This window comes from Cricetulus griseus, unplaced genomic scaffold (genome assembly GCF_003668045.3).
Source record: "Cricetulus griseus strain 17A/GY unplaced genomic scaffold, alternate assembly CriGri-PICRH-1.0 unplaced_scaffold_1, whole genome shotgun sequence".
NCBI classification, from domain to species: Eukaryota; Metazoa; Chordata; class Mammalia; order Rodentia; family Cricetidae; genus Cricetulus; species Cricetulus griseus.
In genome coordinates this window covers 5,094,874-5,107,577 of record NW_023276808.1, presented here as the reverse complement: position 1 = coordinate 5,107,577, position 12,704 = coordinate 5,094,874, and positions in this window count along the sequence as shown.

Here is a 12,704-nt window from a genome sequence, read left to right as displayed (position 1 = left end):
TTGATAACGATATCAAACATGAACCTCTTTTGGAGCTCTTGTTTGTTGAATGTCAAGGCTACATCCAACTGCGTATAGAAGTTTATGTTGAGGATCCCCAGGGGGTTCTTAGAGTGTTCATTCTTACATCTGGGTCACCAACACATCTCACTGCTCCGTAGGATGAACCAGAATTTCTTCCAAGCATAGTGCCCCAACTTTTTCTCAGGAGTGATTTCTCCAGCCAGCCTGTGCACACCACATCAGTTTTGTCTGACTGGAGTGGGCTCCAGTGCTAAGGGCACAGGCTGCTGGGTCAGCTGGCTGCTGGTGGGTAGTTCATGGAGTAGGGATAACTCAGAGGCAGATTTCCCGGATTTCTTTAATAAATTTCTTAGCATTATTGCTTAATCCAATGTTAAAATGAAATCTTACCAGTACCTTGTCTCTTTAAACTTTCTCTGTGTGATTGACTGTGATCTCTAATACAATCAAACTCTCTTAGGAGTTGAGGTAAGTATTTTCCAGTACCTTTTGCAATCCACCCTCACAAATCCTTATTTGCTTTCCAGCATTCTGAGGGTGATCTCTCAGGGTCCCCTTTCGTTCCTGTTCTCAGTGTGACCTCAATTTGTGGCTGCTTTTGGCCACCACTAAGTCCGAGTATCAAAATCCTGGAGATTTGGGTGAACCAAAAGATGCCTGGTTCTGTTTCTGAGAGAATGTTCCTCACTTTTATTGTGAAGCAGCCTTGTATACAAACTTCCAAAATCCCAGGTCAAAGGGTTCACATCATGATCCTAGTAGGGCAAGGTTAGGAAAAGAGTAGGTACCTGTGGTTATACTGGAAAACAACACTTAGAGACCCTGAGGGGGCTGGGTCGCAACACCCAATGAGTCATTAGATGGCTGAAGCATATTAGCAGGATCCAGGAGCACACAACACTCAGGAACCCAAATTGGTGCCCCGCCTTCCTGTGTGAAATCACAAACAGAACCCAGGTCCAACACCAAAACTGGATCTGGCCCTTTCCAAGGGCCTGAGGGAAGGTCACTCCAATTAACCAAACATCTTTTTTGTGCAGTGGACCACCAATGACAGTTTGCTACAGAGTTACCAGAATCATCCACAGTTAAAAATTTAAGATAGAAAATAAGTGATAGAGTTAGGGGAGCCAAGGTCACCCTCAAGGTCCCCCTTCTTTACTTTAACTAAATAGGCTTTTAAAGTGTGGTGGGCATGTTCCACAATAGCCTGTCCTTGGAGGTTGTAAGGAATACCAGTTTGGGGTGTAATTTCTAAATCTTGACAAAATTGACTGAAACCTCTGCTGACATAGCATGGCCATTATCAGTCTTAATTTGTTTTGGGGCCCCCATGTAAGTAAAAGGCTGTAGACAGTGGCTTTTAACATCTTTTACCTTTTCACGAGAATGGGCAGAGGCAAATATTAGTCTAGAAAAAGTATCTACAGAAACATGGACAAATTGCAATTTACCAAATGATGGCACATCCATCTTCCACAGGTGATTGCCCCACAGTCCTCGGGGATTAACTGCCAAGTGAGGCACTGGAAGAAATTCCACACAATGAAGGCAATTTTTAACTATTTAAACAACTTGTTCCTTGGTTATCCCAGTATGAAATTGTAAGGACCCTGTGCCGATATGAAAGCACTTATGTAAGGATTGCATTCTAGTGAACTCTTGTGAAACTGCAATGATTTGAGTGTACCTGTTGTCTGTGTGATTTCTTTCACTGAGAGGTCCTGGTAAATGGGTATCGGCCCTAAGATGTCCCACAAATACAGGTTCACTCCGTTGCTTTAGCAGACCCTGTATCTGTAACAAACTCTCTTGTACTCTGGAGATAGTGGCAGAATAGGCATCTCCAAGGGTTGGACAATTTGAGCTAGATATTGACTATCAGTATGGATCATAATGATTCCCTGAGGAAGAGTTGTAGAGCCATGGCCAAGGCTAAACTTTTGGCCATTTGTGCAGAAGCTGCAGCAAATATGGCTATCTTAATGATAGAGTAAGATACAACTATAGCTGTCCTTTTTGAAGAACCCTCTGTGAAAATCATTCATCCCTTGGAAACAGGCTGAGACCATATCTTTGGAAAAATCAAAGGATGTATCTTAAAAAGGAAACCAGATTATTGGATGGGTAATAATTATCAAAATCCCTCTGGGTAGCAGAGAGAAAAATGCTCAAATCATAACTATTATTTTGTAGCGACTCTATTTGTTGACGGGATGAGGGTGTAACAACCTGATCTGGCTCCTTACCAAAAGTCTGCAAAGCAATCTGTTGCTCTTTAAATAGGTGTGCAATTATAGCTTGGGGATAGGATACCACTGATTTCCATGGGGAGGCTTGAGAATGAAGCCAAAGGATAGAACTCTCTTGCCAAAAAACTCCTGTAGGTGAATGAGCAGAACAAAACACTAATAATTTTAAAGGCTGGACATAATCTACATAACTCAAATTTGCTCCTTCTAAGGCCTTTTCAATCAAATGGATTCACTTCCCTCCTCAAGTAGTGAGACTCGAGGGGAGTTGGGATCTGAATCACCTTGTAATATATTAAAGAGAAAGCCTTTTTGAACAGTCTAACTACACTTATGAAGGATGATAAACTCTAGGACATGCTAAATGTGAATCAAGGGAAGCCCATAAATCTGTGATTCCAAAGTCTTAGGTCTCAATGCAGCTGTAATTACTAATTAATTCACTCAGTGACTAGATGAAACAGAGCAGAGATGGATCAAAAGCTTCACTACTCCAGGTCACACAATGCTCACAGCTGGTAAGAGAATTAGCATGGAATCAACTGCATGCACCAAAACCCAGGAAGACAGTCTCAGGTCTTCAGTCTCTTCCACAGGCATTGCTAGTTGAAGTCCAGGGAATACTGCCACTTAGAGAAAAGAGGTTTCCACTGTCACTTTAAAATAAGCATTTAAGATAAAAGCTGAAAGTTTGCACGAATAGAAAAAAATAGGGTTAGATAATGCTAAAACAAATGCTAATAATTTAGTGTAATGTACAAAAATTACCACTTTTAATAGAGTATGCCTTAAGAAAAGAGTACAAATTGTGTTTACATAATTATACACTTTGTCTTTGACTTCTTTTTCTTCTTTTTACCATCTTTGCTCATCTTTTCTTTATGATTTCGAATTTCTCGGACTAATGTATAGAAGGCATCATCAACACCCAGATTACATTACAATGCATTTTTTAATCTTCACCCTGCCAGGAGCCTTTTCTTCTTTGCTGATTTTTTTCAATCTGTACTCTCGGATCTCTCTCACCAATGTATAAAAAGCATCCTCCACTCTCTGTCTTGTCTTTTCTGAGGTTTCAATAAATGGAATCCCATAACTTCCTGCTAAGTCCTGAGCCTGATTTGTGTCTACTGCTCTAGAAGGCAAATCACATTTATTCCCTACTAGGACCATAGGCACATCTTCAGAGTCTTTTGCTCTTTTAATTTGTTCTCTATAATGGTGAATAGCTTCAAATGATTTAGTATTATTCATGGCAAATACACAAAGAAAGCCCTCCCCAGTCCTCATGTACTGGTCCCTCATTGCACTGTACTCCTCTTGACCTGCTGTGTCAAGAATGTCCAAGGGACAGATTTCTCCATCAATTTCTACTTGTTTCCTGTAGGAGTCCTCTATTGTAGGATCATATACATCCACAAAGTGATACTGAATTAGCTGTATCGTCAAGGCAGTCTTGCCTACGCCATCAGCTCCAACTACCACAAGTTTATAATCAGTCATTTTCAGCAGGCCTCTACCCGCCGCGTGCTACACCTCAGGTTTCTTGCTGGCTCTCTCCAGGTACAAAATGGCGTGGGAGCCAGACTGTGGGCAAGCCGCCCCCTTCCTCCTCCCCCTCCACTGCTGCCTCAGCTGCAGAATCGCAACAGTAGTAATTTTTAAACTAGGTCTGATCCAATTAATATCACCCAGAAACCTCTGAAAAACATTTAAAGTTTGAAGGGTGTCCAGCCGAAGACTAATCTTTTGAGGGTGCACCCCATTTGCCACAACCAAGCATGTCTTAGGTTTGACTCCCTCACTGACCTTATTTCCCTGCATAGCAGAAGCAATAACTTGTCCCATAATGTGGTGTCCATCTATATCTCTACAAATGTGAATGTAATCATTGAGGCCTTTGGCCTTGTGAGGTGGTAAAGCCTCTTTACAATACTTGTTGGCATTTTTTAAAGCTAGATTTCTAATTATAGACATGATATTATCGGTATTCCTAAATATACATCCTGAAAGCAGCTGCTGAGATCTGTGCATATACAGCTGGATCATAAAGAATTTGCTGTCCTAGGTCTGCATAGGCTCCCATACCAGTAAGCATTTCTGAGTTCGTTTCAGGGAAACCAGCAGCCATTTGGTTACATAGCTCTTGGAGGTCACCTCTCCAAATCAAATAATCTCCCCTGGACAGCACAGCTGGACATAATTGTTGCCAATCACAGGGCATGAAATTCAAGGCCACAAAAAATTAAAAAATGGTCAGAGTAGTAAAAGGTACATGAGGCCTGTAAGCCATAACTGCATCTTTCAGCTGTTTAATATCCTTATAATTAAGAGGGGAATGCTCTCTCGGATTATGGCCTTGGGGAGCAACTATCTCTATGATCACTGGGCCACTGGGCTTTTCAGGAAAGGCCAAAGGAAAACAGAGAGCAGTAGAATTTCAAGCAGGAGGATGAGACTCAAGGGAACATTTTTTTAGCTTATGTTACAATTTAACATACCTTTTCAGTTTTTCCCTTTTCTTACTCTAATCCCCTGAATATGAGGGAGAGGGCCCAAAGGAAGTGTCATTAGAAGCTTGAAGTCACCTAACAGACTCTTGGTTCTGAGCCTCTGCTAAGGCAGCCTTCGCTTCCTCAACCTGCTTTTTCACTTCCACAGTATTACTAAGAAGTGCTTCTTTGACAAGAGGGCACAGAGAAAAAGTAACAGTTGGTATGGCATTCGGCCCATCTCTGTGTAATGTCCTTTGCAGGTCTATCCTCACCTGCTCCCCATCAACAATACTAAGGTCACCAGAGATTAAAAACCAAGGGCTGACTTTATGTACAGTTTTTAAAATGTCTGTTGCTGTCTTGTACTTAATACTGGTGTCCTGCTTATTGGACAATTGGACCAATTGGTTCCCCACATAAGAGAGTAAGAACTAGCCGCACCCATCTTCAATACACCCGTTCCTTACCTTAATGCTGGCAAGCCTTCCTGGGTAATCCTTCAGTGTGTCCCCTTCTTTTCCAAATCCTGCTAGGACCTCCAATTGTCATAAAGGCCAGCACTACAACCTTCTCATGGGGTCCAGCAAGGGAATCTGAGGATTAAATAAAGACAACACTGCTGGTCACTCTTGCAAAGAGAAGGGTGTTTATTTCAAAGGGGAGTAGGCTTATATACCACAGCAGCCCCATTGTAAATTTACTAAGATCAAGGTCCATGCCCCCAATCCTGCCTCAATGCATGGATAATTTGCATTCTTGCATAGAAGCCTAGGTGAAAGGAGGGAGCTAGGAAGTAAACACCTAGTTCGAGACAGACAGTGGATCCTAAGAGCACTGTGGGTCACCCTTAGTTACCAGAAGAACAGAAGACCTCAAAAAAGGTCCCCAACAGGATTTCTCTGAGTAGCCCTAGATATTATGGATCTAACTCTGTAAACCAGCCTGGACTCGAACTCAAGGATATCCGCCTGCCTCTGTCTCCCTACTGCTGTGCCACCACCGCCCAGCTAAAATGTTATGTATTTTTTATTTCATGAGCATTGGTGTTTTGCCTGAATGTATGTCTGTGTGAGGGTGATGGGTCCCTTGGAACTGGAGTTGCAGATGGTTGTGCATAGTTATTCCATCTACAGGGACTGGAGCAATGGCTCAGAGGTTAAGAGCACTGGCTGTTCTTCAGGGTTCCTGAGTTCAATTCCCAGCAACCACATGGTGGCTCACAGCAATCTATAATGTGTTCCAGTGCCCTCTGCTATTATGCAGGGCACACACATATGCAGGGAGAATGCTATATACAGAAGAAATAAACAAATCTTTTTAAAAAACATCCCATCTACCTTGTGCCTCTGGGCTTTTACCTTTCACTATTCTCTATCTCTTCCTTTCCTTCTTACTCTGTTGGCGGCTGTTTGGCTGCCCCCTGGTGTTCTCTTTCCTCCTTTCCTCCTCCTTCCCTTTTCCTCTCTCTCTTCTTCTATTTATTCTCTCTGCCCACCAGCCCTGTCTATCCCTCTCTCCTGCCTAGCTATTGACAGTTCAGCTCTTTAGTAGACCAGTCAGGCATGTTTGGCAGGCAAAGAAACACAGTTAACAGGGTTAAACAAATGCAACATAAAAGAATGTAACACATCTTCAACTAATATCCCACAATAGCTGTGAGCTGCCATGTGAGTATTGGGAATTGACCCTGGGTTCACTGCAAGAGGTGCCTGTGCTCTTAATAGCTGAAACATCTCTCCCAGCCAATAAAATAATAATTTTAATAATTAGAAAAAAGATGCCGGGCATTGCTGTTCCATGCCTTTAATCCCAGAATTAGATAGGCAAAGGCTGGCTGATCTCTGTGAGTTCGAGGCCAGCCTGGTCTACCAAGAGAGTTCCAGGAGAGCCTCCAAACCCTGTCTCGAAGAAAGAAAGAGTGAGAGAGAGAGAGAGAGAGAGAGAGAGAGAGAGAGGGAGAGAGAGGGAAGGAGGGAGGGAGGGAAGGAGGGAGGGAGGAAGGGGGAGAGAGAGAGAGAGAGAGAGAGAGAGAGAGAGAGAGAGAGAGAGAGAGAGAGAGAGAGATTTGATTTCAGGAGCCAAAAATGTGTCGGCACAGCAGATAAAGGCACTGGCTATCAAGGCTGGTGACAAAGTGCAACCCCCTGATGAAGTTCAACCATTCATTACTAAGGAAGAAAGAACATGATCGCCACAATTATAACCACTATTGCTAGGACTAAAGGCTTGTTTGTTTTAGAGAATTAAAAGTCTTACTAGAAAGTACATGTAGGGGCTACAGAGATGGTTCCTCAGGTAAAGGTAAGTGACAACTGAGTTAGTGCCTGGAGATTTGGATGAACCACAAGATGCCTGGTTCTCTTACTGAGAGAATGTTCCTCACTTTTATTGTGAAGCAGCCTTGTATACAAACTTCCAAAATCCCAGGTCAAAGGGTTCACATCATGATCCTAGTGGGGCAAGGTTAGGAAAACAGGAGGTACCTGTGGTTATACTGGAAAACAACTCCTAGAGACCCTGTGGGGCCTGGGTCCCAATACCCAATGGGTCATTAGATGCCTGAAGCATATTAGCAGGAACCAGGAGCACACAACACTCAGGAACCCAACTTGGGGCCCCGCCATCCTGTGTGAAAACACAAACAGAACGCAGGGGCCACACCAAAACTGGATCTGGCCCTTTCCAAAGGTCTGAGGGAAGGTCTCTCCAATTAACCAAACCACTTTTCTGTGCAGTGGACCACCAATGACGGTCTGTTGCGGAGTTACCAGAATCATCCACACTTAAAAAATTTAAGATAGAAAATAAGTGATAGAGTTAGGGGAGCCAAGGTGACCCTCAAGGTCCCCCTTCTTTACTTTAACTAAATAGGCTTTTAAAGTGTGGTGGGCATGTTCCACAATAGCCTGTCCTTGGGGATTGTAAGGAATACCAGTTTAGGGGGTAATTTCAAAATCTTGACAAAATTGAGTGAAACCTCTGCTGACATAAGCAGGGCCATTATCAGTCTTAATTTGTTATGGGACCCCCATATATGCATAAGGATGCACACAGTGGCTTTTAACATCTTTCATTTCACTATAATGGTCAGAGGCAAATATTTGTCTGGAAAAAGTATCTACAGAAACATGGACACATTGCAATTTACCAAAGGATGGCACATATGTTACATCCATCTGACACATATGATTGAGCATTGAGCAACAGTCCTTAGGGATTAACTCCCAAGTAAGGCACAGGAAGAAATTCCACACAAAGAGGGCAATTTTTAACTATTTAAACAACTTGATCCTTGGTTATTCCAGTATGAAATTGTAAGGACCCTGCGCTGAGATGAAAGCACTTATGTAAGGATTGTGCTCTAGTGAGATCTTTGTGAAACTGCAATGATTTGAGTGTACATGTTGACTATTTGATTTCTTTCACTGGCAAATGGGTATGGGCCCTAAGATGTCCCACACATACAGGTTCACTCCGTTGCCATAGCAGACCCTGTATCTGTCACAAACTCTCTTGTACTCTGGAGATAGTGGCAACAAGGCAGGCATCTCCAAAGGTTGGACAATTTGAGCTAGATATTGACTATCAGTATACATGATAATGCTTCCCTGAGGAAGGGTTGTAGAGCCATGGCCAAGGCTAAAAGTTCGGCCATTTGGGCAGAAGCTGCAGCAAATTTATGGCTATCTTAATGATAGGATAAGATACAACTACAGTTGTCCCTTTTGAAGAATCATCTGTGAAAACCATTCACCCCTGGGAAATAGGCTGAGAGACTATAATCTTTGGGAAAATTAAAGGATGCATCTTTAAAAGGGAAACCAGATTATTTAGATGGATAATGATTTTCAAAATAACTCTGGGTAGCACAGAGAAAAATGGCCCAATCATAACTATTATTTTGTAGCCACTCTATTTGTTGACGGGATAAACGTGTAACAACATGATCTGGCTCCTTACCATAAGTTTGCAAAGCAATCTTTTGTGCTTTAAATAGGGGTGTAATTATAGCATGGGGATAGGATACCACTGATTTAGATGGGGAGGCCTGAGAATGGACCCAAAGAATAGGATTCTCTTGCCCAAAAAAACTCTTGTAGGAGAATGAGCAGAACAAAACACTAATAATTTTAAAGGCTGGGCATAATCTATATAATCCAAATTAGCTCATTCTAAGGCCTTTTCAATCAAATGGATGCACTTCCCTCCTCCAGTATTAAAGACTTGAGGAGAGTTGGGATCTGAATCACCTTGTAAAATATTAAAATGAGGTTTAATTGGCCAAGTAGTAATTTTTAAACTAGGTCTGATCCAATTAATATCACCCAGAAGCCTCTGAAAAACATTTAAAGTTTGAAGGGTGTCCAGCCGAAGACTAATCTTTTAAGGGTGCACCCCATTTGCCACAACCAAGCATGTCTTGGGTCTGGGTCCCTCACTGATCTTCGTATTTCCCTGCATAGCAGAAGCAATAACTTGTCCCATAATGTGGTGTCCATCTATATCTCTACAAATGCGAATGTAATCATTGAGGCTTTGGGCCTTGTGAGGTGGTAAAACCTCTTTACAATACTTGTTGGCATTTTTTAAAGCTAGTTTTCTCACTATAGACATGACATTATCGGTATCCCCAAATGCATGCCCTGCAAGCAGCTGCTGAGATCTGTGCATATACAGCTGGATTGTAAAGAATTTGCTGACCTAGGTCTGCATAGGATCCCATACCAGTAAGGTTTTCTGAGTTCTTTTCAGGGAAACCGACAGCCATGTTGCGCTGTACCATTTGGTTACATAGCTGTTGGAATTCACCTCTCCAAATCAAATAATCTCCCCTGGACAGCACAGCTGGACATAATTGTTGCCAATCACTGGGCATGCAATTCAAGACCAAAAAGAATTAAAAAATTGTCAGAGTAATTAAAGAGACATGAGGCCCGTAAGACATAACTGCCTCTTTCAGCTGTTTAATATCCTTAAAATTAAGAGGGAATGCTGTCTCTGATTCTGGCCTTGGGGAGTAACTGTCTCTATGATTGGGAACATCACTGTGCCCCTCTGCTCTTCAGGAAAGGCCGATGCAAACCAGAGAGCACTAGAATTATGAGCAGGAGGTCAAGGCTCAGGGAACATTTTCTTTACCTTATGTTATAATTTAATGTCACTTTCAAGTTCTTCACTTTCCTTAGTCTCATGCCCTGAAGACGAGGGAGAGGAGCCAAAGGAAGTGTCATTAGAAGCTTGAAGTGACCTAAGATTCTTGGTTCTGAGCCTCTGTCAAGGCAGCCTTGGCTTCCTCAACCTGCTTTTTCACTTCCACAGTATTACTAAGAAGTGCTTCTTTGACAAGATGCCACAGAGAAAAAGTAACAGTTGGTATGGCATTCGGCCCATCTCTGTGTAATGCCCTTTACATGTCTATCCTCATCTGTTCTCCATCAACAATACTAAGGTCACCAGAGATTAAAAACCATGGCTGACCTCATGTACAGTTTTTAAAAGTCTGTTGTTGTCTTGTACTTAATTCTGGTGCCCTGCTTATTGGACAATTGGACCAATTGGTTCCCCATAAGAGAGTAAGAACTAGCTGCACCCATCTTCCATACACTCGTTCCTTACCTTAATACTGGCAAGTCTTCCCAGTTGATCCTTTAGTGTCTGCCCTTCTTTCTCAAATCTTGGTCAGACCTGTGGGACCTCCAGTTGTCATAATATCCAGTGCTACAACCTTCTCATGGGTTCTGGCAAGGGAATCTGAGGATTAGATAAAGACAACACAGATGGTCACTCTTGCAAGGAGAAGGCAGTTTATTTCAAAGGGAAGTAGGTTTATATACTAACAGCAGTCACAGTGTAAATTTACTCAGATCAAGCTCATGCCCCCAAGCCCCCCTCAATGTGTGGATAATTTACATTCTTGCATACAGACCTAGGTGGAAGGAGGGAACTAGGAAGTAAACACCTAGTCATGAGACAGACGGTGGATCCTAAGGGCACTGTGGGTCACATTTAGTTGCTAGAAGAACAGCAGACCCCCAAAGAGGTCCCCAACAGGACTTCTCTGTGTAGCCCTAGCTATCATGGATCTGTAGACAAGGCTGGACTTGAACTCAAGGAGATCTGCCTGCCTCTGCTTCCCAAGTGCTGGGTTTAAAAGTCATGTGACACCACCGCCCAGCTGAAATGTTATGTATTTTGTATTTCATGAGCATTGGTGTTTTGCATGAATGTATGTCTGAGTGAGGGTGCTGGGTCCCTTGGAACTGGAGTTGCAGATGGTTGTGCATAGTTATTCAGTCTAGAGGGAATGGCTCAGAGGTTAAGAGCACTGGCTGTTCTTCAGAGTTCCTGAGTTCAATTCCCAGCAACCACATGGTGGCTCACAGCCATCTGTAATATGTTCCAGTGCCCTCTCCTAGTATGCAGGGCAGGCACATATGCAGGAAGAATGGTATACACAAAATAAATAAACAAATCTTTTTTGAAAAAATCCCATCTACCTTGTGCCTCTGGGCTTTTACCCTTCTCTATTCTCTATCTCTTTCTTTCCTTCTTACTCTGTTGGCAGATGTTTGGCTGCCCCCTGGTGTTCTCTTTCCTCCTTTCCTCCTCCTTCCCTTTTCCTCTCTCTCTTCTTCTATTTATTCTCTCTGACCACCAGTCCTGTCTGTCCCTCTCTCCTGCCTAGCTATTGACAGTTCAGCTCTTTATTAGACCAGTCATGTGTGTTGGGCTGGAAAAGTAACACAGCTTCACAGAGTTAAACAACTGCAACCTAAAAGAATGTAACACATCTTCAACTAATATCTCACAACAGCTGAGACCTGCCATGTGAGTATTAGGAATTGAACCCTTGGTGCTCTGCAAGAGGAGCCTGTGCTCTTAATAGCTGAACCATCTCTCTAACCCAGTAAAATAATAATTTTAAAAATTAGAAAAAAGAGGCCAGGTGTTGGTGGTGCATGCCCTTAGTTCCAGCACTCGGGAGGCAGAGGCTGGCTGATCTCTGCAAGTTCGAGCCCAGCCTGGTGTACACAGACACACAGACAGACAGACAGAGAGAGGAGAGAGAGAGAGAGAGAGAGAGAGAGAGAGAGAGAGAGACAGAGAGAGACAGAGAGATTTGATAGAAGGGGTCCAAAAGGTGTCGGTGCAGCAGATAAATGCACTGGCTATTAAGGCTGGTGATATAATGCTGCCCCCGATGAAGTTCAAGCATTCATTACTAAGATAGGAAGAACATGATCGCCACAATTATAAGCACAATTTCTATGACTAAAGGCTTGAGACATATTCTAGTCTTGTTTGTTTTAGAGAATTAAAAGTCTTACTAGAAAGTACATGTAGGGGCTCCTGAGATGGTTCCTCCTGACAATCTGAGTTTAGTGCCTGGGGCCCACACTCTGAAAGGAGAGACTCTTTCAAGCTGTCCTGGAACAATGCCCACAATGGGCTCCTGCATTAATTAGAAAAGAACCACAGGGGCTGGAGGGATGGCTCCATGCTGAGGAGCACTTGCTGCTGTGCATGTATAGCCCACAAAATATTTTTGAGACAGGGTGTCATTGTATATCTCTAACTAACCTGGAATTTGATATGTAGACCAGACTATCCTCCAACTCACAGAGATCTGCCTGCCTCTGCCTCCTCGGTGCCAGGATTAAAGGCAAGTGCCAGCATGCCCACCTCACACAAAATAATTTTTTGTTTTTGGTTTTTGAGACAGGGTTTCTTGCTTTGGAGCCTATCCTGGCATTCGCTCTGGAGAACAGTCTGGCCTCGAACTCACAGAGATCTGCCTGTCTTTGCCTTCCAAGTGCTGGTATTAAAGGCCTGCGCCAACAACTCCAGGCCACAAAATAATTTTTAAGTGCAATTTGAAAATCCTGTATATATTTATGTAATCAAGTACCTGTAATAACATATTGGCATCTTG